Source organism: Haplochromis burtoni, unplaced genomic scaffold (assembly GCF_018398535.1).
Source record: "Haplochromis burtoni strain Fernald_Lab_line unplaced genomic scaffold, NCSU_Asbu1 Contig_46, whole genome shotgun sequence".
NCBI classification, from domain to species: Eukaryota; Metazoa; Chordata; class Actinopteri; order Cichliformes; family Cichlidae; genus Haplochromis; species Haplochromis burtoni.
Genome location: NW_024582407.1, coordinates 468019 through 493798, shown reverse-complemented (window position 1 = coordinate 493798; position 25780 = coordinate 468019). Strand labels below are relative to the sequence as shown.

At 38.4% G+C, this 25780-nt stretch overlaps 1 long non-coding RNA gene across 2 annotated transcripts in view; it reads left to right on the top strand.

The window, feature by feature from the left end:
- Positions 1–25780, top strand: part of LOC102313319 — an 85227-nt gene that overhangs the window by 8965 nt on the left and 50482 nt on the right. The window contains exon 2 of one of the 2 annotated variants that reach the window (XR_006054340.1): positions 15675–15721. This is a non-coding gene — a long non-coding RNA (uncharacterized LOC102313319). Of the gene's footprint in view, positions 1–7595; positions 15722–25780 lie in introns of those variants that run through there. The other variant, XR_006054339.1, reaches the window with a different exon arrangement.

Genomic DNA, 25780 nt, shown 5'->3' with positions numbered 1-25780 from the left:
ACGCTAGTTTACAGTTACAGGGTTTCCAGTAAGCTGCTGCTCTATGAAGCTGAGAAGATGGAGAATGTGTGACAGTTCTTGGGTAGTCGGCACTGAGGGTTTAACTGTCTCACACTGTGCAACTTATTGATAACTAACCGTTGCCACAAGTGCACTGTTCACTACTACTGTGGTGTTTTTAGTCAGAGCTACTGGTTTCCAGTAAAGAACTGCACCTAGTGGCTTTACAGGAGAGGAAGTGGTAGTGGCAGAGCCTGAACGTGCATTCAGAAAAAGGATGAAAACAGTCTTCACTTGTCGGTTACTTATCTTTTCATGCAAAATTTTTGCAGAATGTGCATTTACATATTTGTCTTTTATTTCATTGAGCTGATGATACTGCAGATTCCTGAAATGTGAACGGAGTGAAAAAGGGTCAAAGGTCAAAGCACTGCAATGAAGAGGACACGTGCATGTGCACTTGCTGACTTACTTCTCGTGTGTCATGCTTAAAAACTGAGGTGGTATACTGTATTTATACTGTATTTGTTTGTTGGTGGTTTGTGTTGAAGTGGTTGAAGATTGTTTTTAACAGTAAACCTGATAGTTTTACGATTTAGACACTAGGAAGTGTCTACAGCACACGACGTTTTACTTTTTGAATGGAGGTGGAGCGTTGAATCAAGAGTTATACACAAAGTTATATCGCCACCTAGTGGAAAAGCACTGACATGACACCCAACATATAAATCAGCGTACTGTCTGTACACTGTAGTTCTCGGGGTTTTCGGGATGTTAATATGCGAATATTTATATAGTTTATATAGAAATATTAAGAAAGACACATTTCCAGCATTCTGTTTAATGCCGGGAAGTGGCTGATGAAAATTAAAAATGTACACACTATCAAATTGTGAACATAATAAGTTTGCTAAAACAGAAGTGATTTTATTGCTGTACACTAGGTCATTTTTCACACCAAAATAAAAACAAAACAAAAACAAAAAGCAAAAAACATTAAAAATAATCATCATCTTTTCTGAGCCTTCAGGGTCTGTCAAACCTTCATCTTTAGGCATACAACTACACCACCACTCTGTCTCCACCTGCTGGTAGAGTTGGAGGCAAACAGCATTCTTTAATTTATGTGTTTTACTGCTGTTTACTAACTTGCAGTCTTTTAAGGAAATATGTATTCAGCACTTCTACCTCAATATTTCACTGATTTCAACTTAATACTTAGGAATTGCCGACCTGTCCAGGGTGTACCCCGCCTCTCGCCCTGTGGTAGCTGGAATAGCCTCCAGTCCCTCTGTGACAAACAGAAGAGAATGGATGGACAGGTAGTAAGAAAACACTCAGTCTAACTGACAACAACCCTGAGACATTGCAGAATTGACCGATTTTTGGATAAGATAAGATAACCTTTATTAGTCCCACGCGTAGGAAATTTGTTGGGTTAAGGCTGCCGACCTTTGCCAGCGCCATCTTACCCTTCCGACCATACATACATTACAACATCATATGGGGAAGACTGGTCAGAGAGGTATAACAATGGAAAATGCACAACATGAGGAAAGACGAGGAGAAAAAATAACTCCCCCCAGACTGAGCTCCAACAGGGAGATCAGTTTGAGAACAGAAAAAAAACACACCTCAGCACATGAATCCGCACATCTCACTACATAGAAGACATAAGCTTCGAAGGCGTTTGGAGGGGGTGGGGGGGGTGAGTGTAGGTCTGTGTCAGTGCACATGCATGTGTGTGTGTGTTCCGTGTTCAGCCGAGAGAAAGTGTCCCTTCACCCGGTTAGGCAAAAGTCAACAGTCTTCGGTCGACGCGGGTAACCTTGAAGGAGGAGGGATAAAGTCACAACACAGTCTTGTTATCTAATGTAGAATTGTTATTCCCGTCAGCTTTTGCCTTGAGCATCCAGCTGGCGCCAGGGAGGCCGCATGAGATGAAGATAGTAGCTGTTTTGGTTAGTGCGAACAAACTGCATCCAGTTTTACAGTTGGTCTAATGTCCGTCACTGGTCACCAGGTTCTTATCTGATGTTGCAGGTTATTTACGAGCCGTGCAGCAAGAACAGAGAAAGCCTGGTGACCTTTAAAATTTTTTACACCAGAGGGGGCACTGTGGGCTCCAACGACAGCAAGAGTATGAAACCATGACTAACAGAAATCTTGGTTTATGACACATCTAACAACACATTGCACAACACCTTATTTCTTTGCCTTTATGACACAGTTTCATGATTACTCCAGAACCCGCTTGTAAAGGCCCACTTCATTAGTTACACCTTCCTAATGCTACGTTGGAAACCATTTACCTGAAATCTTCGTGGCATGGATTCATCAAAATGCTGGAAATATTCCTCTGAGATTTTGGTTTATATTAACATGATGAAATTACACACTTGCTGCAGATTTGTCATCTGTACATCTATAATGCAGATCTCTTGTGCCACCACATCCCAGAGGTGAGTTTAAGGTGATTTGAGTTTTGTGTCGTGGTATGTTATCCTGCTGGAGTCAGCTGTCAGGAGAGGGTACACTGTGATTACTTAAGAGATGGACATGGTCAGCAATGTTACTCAAGTAGGCTGTGGTGTTTAAATGATGCCCAATTGGTACTAAGGGGGTCCAATTTTTCCAAAATTCCAAATTCTTAACCTGCAATCTAAATGCCACAGTACAAACCAAGACTCATCAGGTCAGGTAACATTTTTCCAGTCTCCTATTGTCCAATTTTGGTGAGACTATGTGAATTGTAGCATCGGTTTTCAGTGCTTAGCTAACAGGAGAATCACCTGCAGTGGTGTTCTGCTTCTGACGAGTATCTGCTTCAAGGTACTGTTGTCTTCTTTTTGACTCAAAGCAGTCAGGCCATTCTCTTCTGAACTCTGCCATCAACTGTGCATTTTCACCCAGAGAACTGCTGCACTCTGGATACTTTCAGGATGCCTCTTTCAGACTATTCACTGTAAACCCAGAGATGGTTGTGTGGGAAAATGAGTTTCTGAAACCAGCCTGTCTAGCATCAACAACTGTGTGACTTTTAAAGTCACTTAAATCACATTTCTTCCCCATTCTGATATTTCATTTGAACTTCAGCAGGTCATCTTGACCATATCTACATGGCTAGATGCACAGCGTGGCTGCTATATGTTTGACTGATTAGAATTTTTTGTTAATGAGCAATTTAATAGGTGTACATAATGAAGTGGCTGGTGAGTGTATATATCCATGCCATATTGAAGCTGCTATTAATTTCTTTTTAATAATTCTATATTTAATATCTGCAAAGAGGCATTGTCAGTTTGTAATTACTGTTAATTGTGAATATCTCACAAACAACTACAGTTTACACACATGAAATACCAGAGACAGAAATGACTTGTAGATCCTAGTTAATGTGGGGTTAGTATCAGCAGAGGGCAGTGTTTTCCACATCATCCCAATCAACTGAGCATCTGTGTGTTGGACTTCAGGCGGGGTGGATTTGTGCCCTCCAGCACAGCAACCCTGCGTTCTTTGAAGCTCTGGTATCTCCCGAGGTTACACACTGAAACCACACCCCCTGGGGGATGAAGAGACTGAGTGGTTGGCGAGTGTCAGCTGGAGGTATTGATTGGCATACTTAAAGGCAACAATAGAGGAGAGCAGTGAGAAACAGTCGTGTTCTGGTTCACACAGTGGATCGGGTCAATTGAGGGAGCTGTGACGATGTGTTAGACTAATTCCATGTGTGTGTGGATATGTGTGGATCCTTTTTAATGAATATTGATTGGGCTGCAGTTGAAGTTTGCATTGGACAAAGAGGCAACTGCACATCTTTAGTTCTTCATTCATTTCTTAATCCACTCTGTAAAGGAAACCGACCTCTACCTAAACAAAAAAGTGACAAACTCTCCTTATATGCAGGACTATAATCTATATGTAACTTCCATTCACATGAAATCGATTCCCACAGTACTACACTTCACACAGAAATAGAATAAACAATAGTAAATAGTAAACTGGGATGCCTTGACTTGTTCTCCTAAATCTTCTGGGATGTTTTTGTCTCGACCGCTCTGGATGTACCATAAATTGTGTATAACACTTTTGAATACCCAGGCCTCAATTCTTTCAGTATCTGCAAACTACTGTAGCTTACAAACTCCCAAAACTAGACTGAAATGCTATTATTGCTGCAATTTTTTCTAACTAGCAAAGACCATGAAGCATCTGTGTGTTGTTTTTATAATTAGACTTACAACCAGACTTTCAAGAAGACACGGGAAAGCCTGACATGGGACGAAAAGACTGTGACAGATATGTAGGAACATGTAAAACAATATCAAAGGCCATCTACTCAACTTTTTATGGTCCTGTGACAACACTCAGGACTTCTGGACTGCCTGGAATATTTTTGAAAAACCAAAAAGCAGTTTCAGAATAGGATGAACTGTTTCACAAAGGTTATGCATTTAGACATATTTCCATTGAAAACAGCATTATACTAGGCATAGCCTTTAGCAAAAAGGAGTCACTGGATAACCTTTTCACATTTTTTATAGATGGATAAAAATAGGGCTGTCTATAATAAACAACAAAAAAAAACAACACAGTTAACATTACAAATGCCACAGGCACCTTATATGATGAGGTAGTAACAGTGACAAAAAAACTGTAAAAGTAAGACTGACAGCGCATAAGAGAGAAATGTAAATTACATTAACAAATAACAAGTATGCTATAAATCCTAGAAAAGCAGCTGCATGAAGATCCCAAACACAAAAATATGTTTGGGATCTTATCCCTGGCAGGTGTGCATCACCTGTCACAGTATGAAGAGCATAGAGAACAGTAGGAAGGGTTTCCTGAAGCGTTCTTTGTGGGGTTGAGTCAGTCTGAGGGAGAGGAAGTGGTGTGGAAGTGTGGAGTGGAGAGGGTGTGATGGGTTGTCCACGATGGAGAGCAGTTTGTTCATTGACCTCATGTACCTCACTGACTCAAAATGCCATCAAATTCTGAGTAATGATGCTTCCGGGCTTCTCTGGAAGCTGATGATGCCCACCCCCAACAGACAACAGCAAAATAAATGACACTGGCAACCACAGACTGGCAGAAGATCTTATGTTTCTATGCAGCACTTGGGTGGAGCCATTATATTCTTGGGTTTTATATCTGATAGCCTCTAGTGACCACAATAACGTTTTCACATCTGATACAATTTGTCTCTTTTTTTTTTCTTCTTCTTTGGCACGTACATTAACTCGCTTCTTCACTGTGATCTTGCCAAAGCTCTTTTTGGCTCTTTTCATAGACTAAATTTGACCAAATTTCACACAGATACATCAAAATGAAAAAAAAAAAGAGTGAATTTTTTATGTCCAAATTGTCAAAAGTCAAATGTTGAAACTGCACCGGAAGGCACTTTCAAACTGTGCGAAACTCTCATTGGAAATAACATGAACTGAAGCAGACAGCAGCTGTGGCTGTTCTTAGAAAGCAGGAATTTAAAAAATCGTGTTAAGTCTGCAGACACAAAATGCTTAATGGTCCTAAATTTTAAAATTAAGTCTAAACTAACTATAATTTTTGGCACTTACCTAAGGAGAAGAATACAGTAGGGATTTGGGGGCAAATGCTACAACAAAGTGACTAGTTGAATTACAGGTGGTAGAAGTTATAAGTACATTCATCATGGGGGTGCATGTCATGGTAACTTTGGACTAAGTGTGTCTAATCTTCTTAACAGAGTTAATTTTGACAGCAAATTTAGATCTAGTTTTAAAAAAGTTTGTTCTGTAAAAGTTTGTGTTTTTAACGGTGAAAGTTGTGCCACGCAGTTTTCAAAGTGTTTTTTTTTTTTTTTTTTACGTCAAATCCAAAATGTGTGCGTATGTCCCAGGCGTTGATATTTGAAACGTGAAAACGCATCACGAGATGCAGGGATACTGGGAGCAGGTTGAAGCCCTCCCACCCCATCACCATACTGTTTGTCAGGGGCAGCTGATATGTGTGCATCTAGGGTCTGATTGGATCTGACAGATTAAATTGTCAGTACATTTCATCCTTGTTATTGTCCTTGTGCATTAAATTTGATTTTGTTATCATCTTGTTTTCATCAGGGTGAAAATGACGTTCAGTGACGAAAACATAACAAAAATCATTGGTCACCAAAATGAACCAATTCTGACCACACCTGTACTTTAAAACATTTCCATTTTTGACTCCATGTCACTAGTTTTCATTGTCATGTGTCTATTGCATACAGTAAAGTAGTCTAAGATCAGAGGTGGCACATTTTCTTCACATGCATGCTATTGTTTCTAATTTTAACATTTCAAAACAAATTACGTTTTAATTGCCATTAATTAGAAAGATATCACTTTATATAAAGGAGCAGCTTCTGTTTACGTATAACTTTCCACACTGTGGCAGGCGGAGGAGTCTGGATTTAGTTTATGTTTTGGTTTGACTGGGCGGTGATTTGGAGACACAGCCTGTCTTAGTCTTATTTTGGAGACAAATGTGAAAGTCAGACACAGAGTGACCTGGAAACTTTGGCTTTCATTTGTTTCCAGTCAGAAAATGGAACGTAGATGACGCCTCCAGTGTTGTCTGGATGGCTTGTACTCATACCTTTGAGTGAGAACAGAAAGTGAATAGGCCTATAGCCAGATGTTGATGAAACATTATAGTGTGGTCTTTTGCTTCTTTCCTTTGACATGGGCTACCTTTAATAACCAATAATTGTCCACAATTTTAACTGAAGAGTTACACTTGGTAAGTCCCAGTTCCTAAATAACTTACCTAATTTGTAATTGTTATTTGTTTATGATTTTTTTTCTTGCTAAACTGATAAAATCTGTAAGTTTATAGTAGTACATACATTAATCAGCTGCCAAATGTTAAACGTCTGGGACATGTCAAGTATTAGATAAATGTGTTTAAATGAGTTTTTATGGGACTGAGTCACTAATGGACCTGTGATATAGACACAGACATAGCCTTGGTGGTCTCACTCAGAGCAGACACATTTTCTTTGTCTCACTGCCACAGATGCTCAATCCATTGGACCACACACACACACACACACACACACACACACACACACACACACACACACACACACATCCAGGGATATGCACATTACTTCCCACAATCACATGCAAAATCTTAGGATGCAGACATTGGGACTCCACATTGACTCCCTTATAAGGGAGTCAATGTGGAGTCCCACACAGACAAATAGTCTGCAGTGTTTGTGAGGGAATTGTGCCTCCTAACACTTCTATGCCTGTTCATATGTCTTTGAATGCTAATCAGGAGCACAATGGGATCTAAGACCACCTGGAAACTAATAGTGGGGTTGAGTCATAGCCCTGTTCCCTCTGAGTCATAACCCTGGACTGGCCCAGTCTGAATAAGCAGGAGATGAGACCAAAGGCTGGGGGTGAGATTGTGGGAATTGTATAAGGAGAGAAAATTAAAGGGAGACAGGGAATTAATTTATTTATTATTTTAAATTAAACATAAATCCAAGGCAATCACATGTTTTTGTCTTGGTGGTCATTTTTGAGGTCATTTTTGTGAATTTAGCAACACAGACCCACGTCTGTGTTGCTAAATTCACATATTCTTAAATTGCTGAGATCATTGTCATACTGGAGGTTTGGTCCACTTACAACAGTGAATTGTTGCTGCGCTTTTAGCAGTCAGTCTGGCAGTAAGTATTTTGCTTGCACAAGGAACATCCGTCCATAAATCCATCCATTAAAACTGGAGTTCTGTGATGTGCAAGCTTTTTTCCTTATATGATAAGATTTCTACTTGACATAATGCACGTTTAACTTCATGTGACTAATGTGCGTAGGTGTAACAGTGATTTACTGTATTTCGTAGTGATGATGAAAGCTAAAAGAATCGGTATGCCTTACCCAAGGAGTCCCAGAAAATCTGAATTTTAAACAAACAAAACAAGTGACTACCATACTGATACATAGTGTTTATTTATTTCTGTTCATACTTATGATAAATGAACGCAGCGTGACAGTAACAGAAAAAGTGAGATACAGTAAATGGCTGTGTGGGTGCTGGATTATTCCCACTTGTAAAATCTCTGAGTCCTTCTGCCTAACAGTGTTTCCATGCAAAACATTACCAGACAAATTGTTCCACTTACGTCAGCGCTGCCACTGCAGCGACCAATAATGGCAAATTCATGGTTTAGAGGACAGAGGAGGGAGTGTTTTTTTTGACAAGATGGAAAAGTATTGGCAGAGAGATGACATGATAGAAATCCTAAGGTGAGATCAAATATCTTTTTTTCACATAGTTTAAGTAAGTGCAACAACGTTTCAACTTTTATTGGCTCTTAAAGGCCAAGTCAAATAGAAAGTGCCATTAAAAGGATCCCATTAGGTTTTTCTGTTAAGGAAAGCCATTGTTACAGTAGTGGATGGTCGTATTACACACAGCCACATGAATATTAATGTATGTGCAAAGCTCAGGCTCTAAACACTCCTTTTTTTCTATTCTTTACTCTCTGTGATGTCACAGAAAGTGGATATCTTTTATTTGGCCATCTCACGCACACAGCTCTGGCTGTTGGCACAGAAGCACCACCAACTTGTGGTTCAAACCTCAAGTGCCAGGAGCATCCAGTCAGAAGAAATCTGACTTCACCAACTTCATCTTCAGCCTCATGAGCAGGTCTCACTGTTGGTTATTGCTCCACGTACCACTGAGCATTAAACCCATCCCCAATATTCAACAGATTTTTTTTCACCTGCTACCTGCACTCCTTAAAGTTAAGCTGTTGTGTGAATTTTTAAATACTTTATACAAACATACTTCAGTTTGTTGTGTTAGTGGTTGTTTTAGCAACATTAAAAAAGCTGACTAGGTGGAAAAAAACTGGAGTATAAGTGTGTGGCACCAGTTTAAAGGTTGTTTACTAACATTTAAGATATACTATTAAGGTTTTTTTAGATTAAAAAATGTGTTAGGATAGCAACCTTTCATTTAAATAGGAGTTGGTGACGCAGTTAATGTACTGCTGTCAAGAGAACACAGAGAATGACATCCTGCCTTTTTTTTAGATCAATTAATTGTTCTTATACGGTTAAGGCAGCTAAATATTTATACATATAGGGTTAAAGCAACTAAACACTTGGTCAGTAAACCGCTAACAATCAAGATTTCATCCTGCTTTAGATTTATGAGAAGGCAAGTAATGCAACAGCCATCAAAACTGAAAATTACGGTGTTACACAGTCATGTTTGCACAAGATGCAATCTGCAATACTGGTTTCATGCATTTCAGGCCCACCAAGCCACTGATAAAAATGAAGATAAAATGCCTTGAACATTCAGAAATACTACAACAGCAACGCAGTCAAAAAGCCCATCTGAGCATATAAACAGCATAGGTCATAATTTGGTTGTAAATTTCACTATGGGCTATTTGAAAGGCACAACACTGGTGCCTTTTAAAGGAAAGAAAATGGGAAAAGATGGATTTGTGTTCTATTTCACTGTCTCAGATTTGTTTAGGAAAGTCATGGGACATTTCAACTGGTCAAGCCAGAGATTGGGAGCTTTTCAGGTACTGGAAAACAGGCCTATTCACTGGTGGATTGGAAGAGTTTGTTTGCTAATTACTCCAAATCAGCAAAGTATAATAATGTTAAAGGTGTCAGTACACAGCTACAACATAAACTGTAGACAAAGATGACAGTACCATACTACATGTCTTCAGGTGATAATTCATAAAGACTTGCTTTTTTTTAACTATAACATTCAAAGAGTAGCAGGAAATGTGAAAAACACCCATTGTCTTTATGGTATGGTAGAATGTTTAGTGCCATATCCCAGCTGTACAACACATATTTGATTCCCACACAGACACTAAAGATAGACTGCCATGCTATTCATTCTGATAATATGTGTAATGGCTCCTTGACTCATATATAGACTCAATCTCCCACAATCCTCCCACAATGAGCACTCTGCTGAGCCAGCATTTCTCAACGTCTTACTTTCTCTCTTGATTTCTGTGCATGTACTCAGCAGAGCTACGTGGCAGTCAAGTAAACAGGCTTGTTTTTCTGTTTTGGAACACCTAAGCTAATTTCTTGGTAACTGTTTTATTAAAACTGTTGAAAACAACCTAATTTAAAAAAAAATATATATATATATGTAATTTATTTTTTAATCCTTATTCTGTGTGTGTACGTGTGTTTGTGTGTTTGTGTGCTGTACTGTGACGTCTTGAACTTTCTTGATAAAGCAGATAAAGTTTCAGTTTCTGTGGATTTTTGTTTTCTTTGCATGTTTATCTGTGGCAGCTGTTCATATTGACTTCTTGGTTATTTCTTTTTTTTTTAAATCCACCATTTTCAGGGTGAATTTTACCCCAGAGACAGTTGGCATGTAGGGAAAGTCTTTCTCTGTAAGTTTAATGATGATCACATTATTTGGAGTTTGTAAGAAAGTCATAGCTCATTGCACGTCTTTGTTAACTCAGAGGAGTCTGTAGATTTTTACAGGGTAATAGCTTCCCAGCTTCTTCTGGGTTGTGAGATTATTTGGTATGGCAAGGTTTAAGAGTGGTTCCCAATTAGTTGATCTACTTTTATTCATACTAGAATGCCTTGGCAATTTGAAATGGCTTGAATTCTTGGTCAAGTTTATTTGTAAAGCACTTTTACCAAGGCTGACCAAAGTGCTTCACAGGCAGCCAGTATAAAATGATATCAATATTAATGACAAGAATGATAACTATACGATATCAAGGCTTAGCTTAGCTTAGCTTGAATTAAAGGCCAGAGGCAGAATGGAGTCTTGAGCAAAGACTTAAAAATAGAAACAGTTCTATTATCAAATGGTAAGGTATTCCAACGACACGGGGCAACAACTTAAAAAGCTCGGACACCTCGGTTTTTAAGTCTAGATCTTAGAATATTGAGGATCAGCTGATTACCATACCTCATGGCTCTTACAGGAGTGTGTTCATTAATAAGCCAATCAAGAGAAACGATCAATAAACCTTAATATTAATCCTAAAATTAGCAAGGAGCTAATGAGTGCAGCTAAAACTAGCGTAATATGTTCATGTTTTCCCGTCCCAGTTAAACGTCAAAGAGCGTTTTCTACTAGCTGAAGCTAGCGAAGTGATGACTGTGGTAAACCTACATAGAAAGGATTACAATAATCTAGTCATGTCATGATAAGAGCATGTATAACTCTAAGTCATTATAAGAAAGGTGATACTTTGATTTTCTGTTGGGCTCCACATGGTTTCTGTTTGGACAGCTTACATTATGTATTTTGCTGACTTCTCAAATGAAACAATAGCCAGTCAGGTAGCAACTGGTGGGCTTATTTTACTTTAAGTCACAAAAATGATGACTGATTTCCACTTATGCTGACACACACTGCCCATTTAACCTCACATGACTCATTTCTTCAGCTGCCTTTGTAAATGTGATTTACAGTGGCATGGCAGAAAGTCAAGGGGTTGGCAATTTGGGGAAATCTGTAGGGTGCTTACTCGGGTTACGGCTTTCCCAGTTCATATATTTGAAATGTTATTTGATGACCAATCCTTAAAGCGCTATAAACATGGTTTTAACACTTTATTGTTCTTCTAGTAAGCCTAACTTCAAAAACCAGTTCATGCCCCCACATTTATAGGTATGGACACAAAATAAACAGATCTAAACACAGAGCAGCACGAGCATAAGCATATTCTTTTTTCTTCGTCTATTTTCCACATAAAAATGATATTATTTCAGTTTACGTTCACTCTTTTATTTTCCCTGGTCATTCACACCACACTTGCAGTGGCTTTATTCCCCACTAATTGGACGTGATATACACTTTTACACACACTGTCTTAATTTAAGATTATTAGCATTGTACATACACCAGCACTGTTGTATTAAGCACTAACAAGATGAAGTTGACATGTAGCCTAGCTTTTAGCTAAATGCTACATGGCTATATGGTCTTAGGCCTTACGACTGTAGCACGTTTTGCTCATCAATTGAAATGGGAGTACTGAGACGATATGGTTCGGTTGCTTCATTTGAAATAAACAGAAAACAATTCAAGTTTCACAGAGCAGCTAAGTTTCCTATCTCCCTTTTAATAAACTGCCGTAACTGAAGCATGTGCTAATGCATGCCGAATGGTCTTCTACCAGAGATTACCATATAGAGCCTGCATTGTAGCGGTAATGCTGCAAAACTGTCATATCCTGTTCATCAGCAATATACAGTAATTAACCAGCCTGAACTACAGTAGCATCCGGTGTAATCTTCTGCTACTGCCAGTATGACTATGCACAATTTGCATGAGACATCATGCCCAAGTCTATACTTGTCTCTGTCTATGGGTATATAATAGGGGTATGTGTGAGTGTGTGTGCGTGTGTGTGTGTGTGTGTAAGTGTGTTGGGAAAAGTGTGGGAACTGCAGAGGAGGAAACGTGTATTTACGAAGTTGGCTCAAAGTTCCCATGAATTCCTCCGGATAGGAGATGGAGCTGGACGTGGGGGGTTGTATTACAATAACCCCAGAGGCAAACTGATTCATAATGTCAGTGCAAACTGTAATGGAGTATGTCAGGCGAAAAGTTACTGTAGATGCGTAGATGGATATAAAAAACAAAGAATTAGCAATAGGGTGATACACTTTCAGAATGATCCAGTAATTTTTTCCCACTTTATATGTTGTATTAATGCTCTGTTAATATGTATTAATGCCAGGCAAGGTGACAAGTTTCTAAATGTCACCAAAAGTGCTGGTCAAGATAAAAATGCAAATGCTTAAGGGCTCTGATAAATAAAACACATTCACGTGAAATAAAGCCATTTCCTTAAAAGCAATGATGGAGGATTTAAAAGAAATCACACCAAGTGGCTTAAAGCTTGTGCCCAGCCTTGTTTGTTTCCTCTGAGGTTATTGCTATTGTGATTCATCGGTCATTACAGTTCATCAGACTTATTGTCCTAAAGTTGCACTTTCACCATCAGTCTTATTCCCAGTTTTGACCTCAGAGATCTACCGAGTTTCACTTGTGCAATTATATATAGCTTGTACATTGATGCTGCACTTGCAGACACTTCCTAAATCACAAGTGGTAACTGGGCATTTAAGGATTAAACATTTTTGAGAAATGCTCTAATCTTGTCACCTTGTTGAACCTGAAGAAAAAGCCTATAAATAACTTTGAAGTTAACAAGTTTTACATGTTTATAAGACATAAAAATATGGTTGTTGGTGACTACATACACTCACCGGCCACTTAATTAGTTACACATTGCTACTACTGAATTTGATCACTTTTTGCCTTCAGGATTACCTTAATTCTTCCTGGCATAGATTTAAAAAGGTGCTGGAGACATTGATCTGAGATTTTAGTCCATATTGACATCATACCTTCACACAGTTTCTGCAGATTGTTCAGCTTCACATGCATGATGCAGATCTTCTTTTCTGCCACAGTCCAAATATGCTCTATCAGAATGAGATCTGGAGACTGTGGAGGCCATTTGAGTCTAGTGAACTCATGATCATACTCAGGAAACCAGTTTGAGATGATTGGTATACCCTTTATGATCACAGCATAACCACAGATGGGTATGCTGTGATCATAAAGGAACAGACATTTTCAGCAGCAATGCTCATGTTGGTTGTGGCATTTAATGATGTTCAGTTTGTACTAAAGAGGCCAAAGTGTGCCAGTAAAATATCCCTACACCATTACCCCATCACCCCAAACCACTGATACAAGCACAATGGAGCCATGCTTTCATGCAAATTGTACCCCCAGTGTTCTGTTTTTAGCTGACAGTTGTGGCACCAGGTGGTGTCTTCTGTTGCTGTATACTGCATACTTTTGTAATGAGTGGTTATTTGAGTTACTGTTGCCTTCCTGTCAGTTCAAAGCAGTCTGGCCATTCTCCTCTGACCTCTGACATCAACAAGACATATTTGCTCAGAGAACTGTGAGAACTGGATATTTTTTCCTTTTCAGACACTTCTCTCTAAATCCTAGAGATGGGTGTTCAGGAAAATCTCGGTAGACCAGTTTTCTAGAAATACAAACGTTTAAAAAAAGTGTAGGGTTGAAAATTGGAATTTTCAAGTATTTCAGTTAGTGTCCTATAAAGGGTTAACGGTGTTCTAAACCAAAAGTAAAAATTATAGCATGTTAGGCAACCTGTTGTGCATAAGATAATTATCTAGTGTAATCAGGAAATTGTTCCTTTGTAGAACAATTTGGTAGAACTTTGTTTACTAGAGACCCAATTAGTTACTTTTTTACAATTCTCCTTAAGAACACAGCAAGATTCTTTGTGGTTAATAAGTGAGGTTTAGAGTTGTCAGTGGGCTTTTGTCCTGCTACAGTACTTTCAGTACAGTTCAGCTACACTAAACATGTGCTCAGTCTAGTGCTACCTTTAAAGCTAACCTGTGTAGTAAAGCCTGCTGGTCAGAACAAGTAATGGTGTACAATCTACTGAAGTTGGGAAGATTGTCTTTTATTGCCAGCAAATCTATCAAATCTATTTAAAAAATGTCATTCTTTTATGAAAAAGTTATAGACCTAGTTTTGAACTGGTGGATATCAGACCAATAAGCTTCAAACATGCAACTGTTGAGCTATTTCTTTATCCAAGGCACTTAGCCTGGTTTCTCCAGCCCTTTAGCTTGTGGGTGTGAAGGAAAGCAACTCCCCCAACACATGAAAGCTAAGAGACCATGCCCCTGGGAATTCTGGGAAAAGGGAAAACTGTCTAGTTGTTGTGCCATTTTCTCATGACACACACTGTGGGGTCGGCTCATGACATGCCTTCTCAGGCTTTTTCCTAAATACACATACACATGTTTGCACTTTAAGGCTTGTGAGGACTCTCAGTGAGAAAAGGAATTACAAAGCACATTGGAGAAACTTCAATTATAACAACTAAATTCCTAACCCCCACCTGAACCCTTGGACAGCACACTGAAGGTCTGTCTCAGTGTGCTGTCTCAGAGTTAGGACAAGCGTAAACAGCCTCAGTTTCAGTGGTTTTTTGTTTTTGATTTAAATTAGTTCTCACAAAGATGGACAGACACACTCTTTTCCTGCTTTAAAGGAAAAGAGTTTGAAGTGGAAAGTAGATAGATGGCAGGTTAAGTGTGTGTGTGTGTGTGTGTGTGTGTGTGTGTGTGTGTGTGTGTGTGTGCACTCAGAAGTTGGCCAGTCATTAGTAGAGCTCTGTGCGTTGGAGGAAGTGGTGGTTACTGATGACTCAGCCGAGCCATGCATTTCATTCTTTCTCTCTCCAGTCTCTCTGTGCTCTCTCCTCCCTCTGTCATTTGCTTTGCTCTTTACATTCTATTCATTCTTCTTTTCTATTCTGGATCTTTATTTTCTATTTTACTCTCACCCTTTCTGTCTCTGTCCACCACCTTTTCTCTCTTCCCCCTGATTCATCTTGACCTTTGGAGACATCTCTGAGTGTGTATTTTTGTGTGTATGTGTGTGTGTTTGTGTGTGTGTGTATGAGAGAGTGTGCATGTGCTGTGTGTCTGCCTTACTAGGATATTCAGCAATGTGAGTGGGAAGATAACTGGCTTCCTTCAGAGTGATTAAAACATTCCTTCTTCTTTTTCCTCTCTCTCTTTCTTTCTCTACCCTTTTAGTTCTCATTGACTTTCTGATGAAGATGAGGATGAGGAGAGACAAACTGGTAAGTAAACCTCAAGCTGGACATTAGCTTTGTTTTTTAGCACTGACTGATGTTTATCAGACTTAGAAGAAACACAGTTCTAGGAAACTCTCTTCTTTCATATTTTAATCTGTGTGCCGCTCGGTAGTAATTTCTGCAGATGTTGTAGAAAAGCTTTGCTTCTTTAAGACATTTGGTAAAATAGATCAAAGTAAAGGAAAGATCACACATTGTGTATTTATAAAAGTAGAGAAAATACAATCTTATAGAGCAGGAAGGAATCAGGTACTAGCTTGAAGATGTTACAAATGTTTCGGAACCTTGTGAATTTGATTGCGGGGCCATTTGAGTTCGTTTTATCCCTCTTAAGTAAAGAAAAAGACGTTAATAAGCTGCTTTTTTTAAAAATAGAGCACACAATATTTTCCTACAGCACAAAATAGCACAGCATGCAAAACACAGGTTCGCCTTTTGCTGAGATGGGTTAAAAATAGGAAACGTAATGAAAAATCGGACAGTGGAGAATGAAAGAGATGGTAAATAGCACTGTGAAGAAAAATGTTTTGAGTTAGTTGGCAGTCGGACCGGTTGTGGCAGATATTGGCTATATTCAGCACTTGGCATGTACAATAACTCTAAACTTAGTCATTTAATCATAGTGTGACGCACTGACCGCACCTCTAAAGGGCTAAAGTGAAAGTGGCGGTATTATATCTCCTGGTGATATTGAAGCAGCTGTCTGCAGATGGAACAAGGGGATCAAAGAGTTCCAGATCAGGAGCACGTTAATCACTTTGATCAGTCTGTGTACAAGAATGAGTATTTTAGTGACGTTAGTGGGAGTTTCACAGCCTGCACTGACGCAAAGATCTGTAAGCTGTGTAAAGTCATGCTTATGAGGAGGAAAATCAAAAACACAAACATTATGCTGTGCTCCAGATTCACATTTTGAATGAACAGAAAGGCCTTTTTGAGTAGGCTAGCTAGAAGTGAGGGCTTTATTGCTTCACAGGTTGCAGCGTTATTATAACGTGCCAGACATATAGTGAGGCATAGATTGCAAAAGTAAATAAATAAATAAAAGTAATTAGACTATCACTTGGTAAATAAAGGCTGGAAGATTACTAGAAGGTTATTTTCATCAAGCGCTAACTGAGCATTGCTTTGCTGTTTGATCTGCAGTGACAGAAACAACAAACATATACACACCAAATGTTGAACTGTATCTGTTTATCTGACCAAAATCACAAAATCGAGCTATATCAGCTGTAGTTCATGTTAATGCTGCATTCAGTGGCAAATGGAAACTTGCATATTTAAATTCTTGAGTGAGAAAAATGGACGAATATAAAACTAAACTGGGTAAGCTACTGGAGAACTAGCTACTGGGATTCTAGCTGGTACTCTGTGTGGTACATTGCTTCCAAAAAAGTGAGAGATTTGTTCATGATCTAATTCAACTTTGCACCACACAGCCTTTACCCCAGTTTGCCATTTTCGTGACAGGTGACGTTTAAATTATTTATCTAGCAGGTATAGCAAATGGAGCTCAGCTCTTTGTACTTTGTCTATTAAATCTATTAGCAGCAGTGATATTTTTAGCCACTTCTTTGTTTGAGTCACCAACTTAATGGTTCTAACCCACTAAGACACCTAAAATCATGTTTTCACACGGAGTAGCATTTTTGCAATGAAAGTTGAATAAATAAGGAAGGTTTTAGACAAAATGGCTCAAACTGCATCAGTAAAAAGGGTCATTTTATCCAGAATAAATGTGAGTTGCATTTATCATTGTAGCTGCGGGCACAGTCTTGCATGTCGTGAAAAACGTGATAGCTGGACAGTGAGCATTTCTAGCTTTGTGCTTGCTAAAAATCTTTCAGCTCTGGAACGTGAAGCCAGTGTGCAAGTGCCTTAAATGTTCATGGTTTCCAATGATCAGCAAGGGGCAACTCTTCCTTTTGCAAGTAGAGGCCCAGTTTAATAGATTTTAACGGGAAGATAACCCTCAGCTCCCTCAATCTATGATGCCAGTAAACACTAGCCTTATGAGTTTAGGGTTTCAGTTGTTAATTCCAAGGTGTAATTGAGACAACATGATGTTCATTTTGTAAATGATGGCTTTCATTTGTCCAAAGGACGTTAAAGTACAGTATGCTTTAGGGTGGGCTTCGCTTGTAATCGATGGATCGCTTCAGTATGAGTTTCCCTCAGTTTCTTAGTCAGATTCACTGCTTTTGTCACATACAAATAACAAAATAGCAACAACAAAAATGCTCAGCTTAAAGTTTCTTAGATGTGTATTTTTGTACAAAGTTGTCACTTGGACAAATGCAGACAGTTGCTCTATGTTTCTGTCCAGTAATATGCTGAGACAGAAACACAGGAGACATGCTGAGTCTTGTTCGCGTATACAGCCTGTGGATGTCGTGACATGGCTCAAAACCTCTGAGATATGCAGCTGGAGAATTTATTGCCAGTGTTCAGTTCCTTGTGGCTCATTGGACATGGAAAGTATAATTTGGGCTCAAGAAGTTACAAACCTGTCATTTATGTCCTATGCACAAAAACATTCATGCTGAAAACAGGAGTCGAACGACTAATTAAAACATGATCAAGTGAACAGCTGTGCAAGCTAAACAAAATGCCCGGAGGTAGTTAGGTCACATGGGGTTATTTAATCAGACAAATATTATGGGAGTGTGTTAATGTGGACTTCTGGGAAGCCTTACATCTGCCTCATGTTTAGGCTTAAATCATCATTTAAGATGAAAGATTTCCCTTTTTACATGTAAATCCCTTTTAAACTGTTAACATGCCAAAAATGCATCAGCAGTGCCATTTCTCTACTCACACTGGAATGATGTATTTGACCTTGAGCTTCATTAAGTTCTAACTGTTAGGCCATGCTTGGTCTGCACAATACTAATCATGCTTTATGAAGCACTTTGGGCTGTATGAAATTAAGGTCAAAATATGTACATAGAAACACAACTCTTTCACTCTCTTTCTTGCTCTCCGCTCTTTCAAACACTCCTTTCGGTCCACGCACTTTTCGTAATGTTTGATAAGTGGTATCAGTTTCCATGTATTGTCAGATGGCACACTCACTCACACACGACACATACACACAATGCACTCACACCCACCTATGCCAGCCCTGTTCCGCCAAGGCTCCCCCCGTTTACGGTAAATGTATGTTTTTGTCACCTGTGGGCCAGAATGAAGTGATGCAGTTAGTTTTGGTATCGTGTCCGTGGCCATGCATCTCCACCGCCAAGAGAGACTGAGAGCAGTGCAGCGTGGGTAGGCGTGGGAGTGCTGTGACAGAGATGACTCAGCTCTCTGTTGCCGGGTAGAGAAACGCCAAACACACTCCCACTCCCATACATTTAAAATTTACTGTTTTTAAGGTAGTTGTCATTCATGCCTCATCCTTTGGTAAACACCCATCTAAACCGTTCATCAGTCATGTGAAGGAGTCCTCTGAAATACATTGTTCACTAAACATTAATTAATTAGCTGCCTTGCATATTTCTATTGGTGGAAACAGCCTCTTGCGCAGCTAGCGCTTAATATTTCTAGACATCCACCAACAATCTAATCCTAACTTAAAAAATACAAATAGTAACAGATGGTGAGAGCAGACTGAGCTGAGAGCGGTAAGCTTTTTATATAAAGTTAATTATATGACAGGTTATTTGGAGAATATAGTTGGGATAAGGATGAGATCACTTTTTTTCTCCATACCTCTGTTTTTTTTTCTGAACGTGCACCCTAACTCTGAAGTGTGGTATAATAAATGCAGTCCTTAATCCGTTCAGAGCATAATTTGGCCTGTGATTTGGTTAGACAGCTCATAACATGCATTTGAAAAAAGTTTGGTGAATCTTATAGAGGGATTACATTTTTTACGGCACGCTGTGAAGTGTTTTTGAAGTCTTTTTATCTAAGTCTAACTTAGTAGACAAGGATGTGTGCTGATACAATTTACTTTATCAGAAAATTCCCACTCTGAACATTAGCCGTGAAGCACTTAGCATATCTTCTTCTTTTTTGAATTTTGTTGATTTAATTACTGCAGCTTAAGTGACACTCATAGTGATTATTAAAATGGTAAAGGTACAGTTAGGGATAAGCTCAAATTTAGCTTCACCCACTAAAAATACGAGTTTTAAGCGTTTTCAGTTGGGCTTAAAATGTTACACATCAAAGCACCCTGAGATGCATACATAGGGACTTCATAAGGACAGCTGCAGATATTTTTTTTCAACTTACTTGACAGGGTTACAATTATTTATTTAAAGGTTTGCCTTTGACAGATAAGAGCAGCTATAGAAGAAGTGAGAACCTGCTATGTGTCATCCAGAAAATTAAAGTAGAAACCGAAGAACAGAAAATGACTCTGCATCACGTCTCCCTCGACAGTGATCCGCTGTGTTCTCAGTCTGAGAATACGCCGTATTTAAATGTTTGATAGTATTTCACTCACATGCCCATGAATACATATATTAAAACTGATTTGTCAATATACTGCAAGTTAGATAAAGGACTGTTAATACTGTCCTGATGTAACCGATTAATCAATTGGGTTCCCAACTTGGTCTGTGCCCAGTAATATTTTCCCATAAAAAAAATAAAAATTTTCAGTTTACTTCTCTTTCCTTAAAAATTAAGAGAATTTGTTTGAAAGTAGAAGACGACAGAACGAGTGACTTTTTTAAAATTGGCTCCAACGATCAGGAATAACGTTAGTACGTGAGCTGCACAATAAATCCTAATTCTACTATTTACAGTATGCTTAGGGTTTATTTACTATTCAAAATGTTTTATCTAGTTTAAATATTTCAGCCATGCTGTTTTTACTCTGATAGGCATGAAAAGGCCCAAAGCTGCAGAAGACTGTATATGAAATCAGAGTAGTTTTGACTCAGGTTCACTAGAAACTAGTGAGTCGAATATATTTTTATCTCGTACGTGCTTTACAGTAAATCCAGAAAATGAGAACAGACCAAAACAAGTGACTATATAAAGATGATGAAAAAACAACATAAGCAAGAACTAGCAAAATGCTTTTGTATGCATGTGTGCAAGTGTGTGCACGTAAGTTTAGTATTGGTTTGAATCAAACAGGTTTTGTTTTGTCTTAACATGAAACTATGACATTGTCCTTAAAAAACCTTTCATTGTAGAAATTCATGAGTCAGTATTGTACACTTTTCCAGTCATGGGGTCAAGGTGCCACATGACTTGTGGACTTAGTAGAAATAAGTATTGTGTTACAGTTAAAATAGTGCGACAATAGATTGATGATTTTCTGTAGAACTGAGCCTCCCACATGTTTGTTTTTATTTCACATGAAAATCTAACTGCTGAGCTCCAGAAAGTCTCCTCCTAAAAAAAAAAGTCAAGTGACTTTTGATGTGTGTGTGTGTGTGTGTGTGTGTGTGTGTGTGTGTGTGCGCGCGTGTGTGTGCACGTGGTATCGCATGGGCGTGTGCGCTGTAGGCCAGGTTCTGAGTGAGATTTCTGTGTCCCTAAATGACGATAAACCCTTCACAACAGTCAGGATAAGGGTGTGTGAGTCAGATGTCAGGCTTGAGATCAATAAATGTTAAAACTGAATATCCTGTCAAGGTGAAAACAGTAGTAGGTCACTAGTTCGTGGGCGTGTGTGTTCTGTTGCACCTTTACTCATCATGAATTACGCTTCAAGATACAGTAAATGACTAAGAACGACACAAACATCACTCTGCTCATTACTCAGGGTTGTAAGAGACAAATGACAAAGAAGTTTTCAGAAGCTCATATTCTACGGTTAGCTGTCTCATTTGTAGGCTTTTATTCTTGGTAACTCTCAGAGAAAAATGACTGTCCTGTTAGAAACGGCACTTGGTGAAATATGGAGGTTACAGGGTTCAAATGATCCTTTAAAACGAACTCGCCTCAGTTTGAAATTGCTTTGTGTTACCTTTGATGCTATATTATGGCCACATTCAGTTAAAGAAGTCAGGACAGTTACTGTAAATAAAGTACAAGTGCTGTCAGCCTCTAGTGGTGTTTCTTGTCTGTGCTTCATTTTTCCATTTTAACAACAGTGCATTTCTCGTTTATAAGTTCATGTTTTTTAAAGTCATCTGCCTTCTGTATAGAAAGAAAAATGCAAAGCTATGAAAAAAATTGATCATGCTTTCAACCAAATGTAAAATAAAAGATATTGAATACTAAAGCTGCAAGGATTAATCTACTAATTTTTTCTCAATCTGCCGTTTTAATAGGATCAAATCTCCGTTTTGTCAGAACTATCAAACATTATGCAGGTTTAGGTTCTGTGTAGCAATTTGTCATAGATGATGGTAAACTAACTAAAATACTTTTATATAAAATGTAATGGGACAGAATTATTTAGAAAAAGAGCTTATGCTCAAGAACTGAGAGGCAAACCAAAGTAATTAATATATCTTTAATGCTCCGAGGTTGTGCAAAACATTACAGATGGCTTCCTTTTAAATAAAAATGATGATTAGTTAATGAAAATCATTGTATATCAGGAGGGATTAACCTTAATAAATATATGCAACTTGCATTGGAAAATTAGGGCATAATGACATCATATAGGACATTGTAATAACAAGCAGAATAGGAACGCTTTATTGGTCGTTATAAAGTGGTAATTAATAAGTTATTCTGTATGATTGTTTTCTGCAATGACAAGATTATTAACTATAAGGGATTTGTGTCAATAACCTCTTAATTAGAGATGCAAAAGAGATACTTTTGTTTTTGTTACATATATCAATACAATAATACATTATTTTTGTAGTAAAATCACCTTATGACATTCATACTGAGCAAAGTATATTAAGATTGTAATTCACAAACAAAATCGTATTTGTTAACTATCAGTAATGAATGGGTTATTCAGGGAAAACTATTAGTATACTTAAAAAATACTTGGAGAATATTGTCATGCAGTTTAAGTTATTAGTTACTGCTTTATAATCATGAATAAAGAGCCTGTAAAATGACAATAGCTGGTTAACAGTGCATTTGTATGCCTATAAAGAGTTTGCAGTATTTTACTTGAATTCAGAAGGTGTGCGTATCTGTTTCGTTTTTTGGTACCAAACTAAAGAAACTATAACTTTGCCGCCTCCAAAGTCGCCCTCTCATTCCCCGGTTAAACCACACGGTTTCGACTTCGTGTCAGGTTACCTGGTTTAAATGTTAGATGACTGTTTTTGGCTCTTTCTATTCTTCTTCGTGATCTGTAAACCAAACAGAGTTATGCCAGGGCGAAGAACAGGACATGTAGAGAGAACAGCCGTGTGGGAAACAAATTTCCCCTTGTGGGACTAATAAAGGTATAAAGGTATATCATTGTTAAGTCTTTGTTCTGGGAATCAATATCAGAAACAATTGTACCAGTTATAGGATACAAATCATCTCCCCCCATGGAAACAGTTGTTTATAAAAGCTATATATAGAGGGATCAACAGCATAGTCAGTGTTTTATGGTGCAACATGGCTAATGTTTCTGAGTGCACCCGACTCCAAAGCAGCCTGCAGGTCTTCACTTTGCAAAAAATGCATATACAATAATACATTTTTTATATTTGTTTATATCCTCATGAGAACTGGGGAAAAGAGGATCTTCCCCTTGAACTTTTTTGTGATTTCCTTCCTCTTTGAAGATAAAAGAGGCCACCCAAACAAATGAGATATCAATAGAAAGCCCAGGTTGTTCTATTATTTGTACATCTGTACTTAATAGGGGAGCTCAAATAAGTCAAAAGAGATATACATATATTTATATATGTATATTTACTTTCATTGCTACATGATCAATGAATATTTTCTCAGTTCAGCAGCACACCTTAAAGGTAAACACTTGCCACTGTGATGGACTTGCGACCTGTCCTCTCACCCTGTGACAGATGACATAGGCTCCAGCCCCCCTGCAGCCTTGAAACGGATAAGTTGAAGAGGACGGATCCATGGATGGATGGACTTTTGTTTTTCCTTCTTCTTCTAATATTCTAATAATAATGATAATAATAATAATAATAAGTAGTAGTAGTGGTGGTGGTGTGAGTGTTAGCATTATTACAACCTTTCCAGGTAGACAAAGAAAAGTAAAGAAGCAGAGGAGATCTTAGACTAGAGGCCAGAGTTGACCTGTTTTATTTTCTGCTAAATCTCCTTCTGTTTAAATAAAGAATAAAACATAAAAAATAAAAACAGGACTATTTTGCAAAACAAACACCAACACAAATCTTAAACAGAAACTTGGATTGTCAAGTTAATCCCAGATCTGAACATAGTAGGCAGGACTGGGGCTCAGTGCAAGCTTTAATGCTGATTGCACTGGCAATAAACATAAATCCCAAATCCAAAAAGCCAGTGGAGAAGAAATTCAAAAATCAGAGAACACTAAGAATTTTAAAGGACTAACAAAGACAGAGGGGGACTTGATTCTAGGTGATTGACAACTAAGGACAACTCCACAAATGACAAGAGGAGACTGAGACAATAAATACAAGAGATAATGAGGGAAGAGGAAAGGGATAGGGAAGACAGCTGAAACTAATCATGGAAGACAAAACAAGAGACTAAACATAAAAGACTACCAAAATAAAACAGGAAATGACTCAGTAACTCAATGCCTTGACAAAGACTCTTAACATACAACTTCACATAGTAAGATATGAGGGGAAGGCTAAGAAAATGAAACTATACCAAATAAACTTAAAGCAGAAAACTAATTGGACACCATTAACTTAGACAACAAACTAAGTTCACACTTGCTTGCAGCAAGAAGGGTTTTGACCCAGTGGCTGGGTTTTGTGTACCTGTGTGAGTCCTCTCCACACACTCCAGCTTTAGTCTAAAGACATGCATGTTGGGTTACTTGATAATTCTAAATTGTCCTTAGGTGTAAATTTGAGCATGAGTGGTTGTCTGTTTCTGTGTGGCTCTGTAATAAACTGGCAGCTTGTCCACAGTATTCCCTGCCTTTCACTCTGATGTCTAGGATGGGCTACTATACTTCTGCAAACCTCAAGTGGAAAAGTGGGGAAAAAATGAATGCATGAATGAATTCCTCATTGAATAAGTTAGATTCCATCCATCCATTCTCTTTCACTTATCCAAATTGGTGGGGGTGGGGGGGGGGCTGGAGCCTGGAGCCTATCACAGCTGTCTTAGGTCAAGAGCAGGGTACACCGTGGACAGGCTGCCAGTCACACAAGCATTCATAAAAGTTCTGTAAAGCTAATATAGTTTATTTTCTTTGCATGTCTTTAAAAACATTTTAACTCATTTGACAGGTTATGGCATAACTGCACATTGCAGTTATGTTTAGTTACATTTGTTTCAATATATAAGCTTGTTAAGTATCCATTTAAATCTAGAGAGTATTTTAATATTCCATTTGCTCTGGTCAAACTTCATCAGTGCATTAGATTTGTTGTGGTTTTAGCCTGTGCTGATCAGCTTTTCAGGAAACACTGTTTCCCCCCTTCGTCACTGCCTCAGTAAGTCACCATATGCGGACTTTACCTGGTCGGAGTAGATCTCACTGCAGGGGTGTTTCAGAAACTGAAACCTAGGTGACTGTCAGTAAGATGAGGTCATGCTACAATCGCTAAATGTCAATGTGTGTGTGAAAGCCAGAAAAAGGGAAGAGGCGATAAATTGGTGTAGTTTATTTTTTTAACCACTAGAGGGAGACTCCTTCCCACTGAAAAAAGCCAAGTCTCTCTTCTTTGTTTTTCTTCTTCTGCAGTTCTCTCATATGCATTCGCCTAAAATACATTTCAGGCAAATTAAAACACTGTTTTCGACGCTTTAAAAAATATATATATATATGAAAAATTCGATTAAATATCAGCCTAACTTCCGACCAGGGGCTGTTTCACAACATTAATACCAAATTTGCGTGACAGATGGTCCAGGCTATTGTCACATCTTAGAAAAAAGTTTATCCACCTTTTCTCGGACAGTATGTTGTAGTTTTCATCCAGTTTTTCCCGATTAACTTCTGGGTAGTTGTGGCGGTCAGTGGTGAGTTTAAACTTG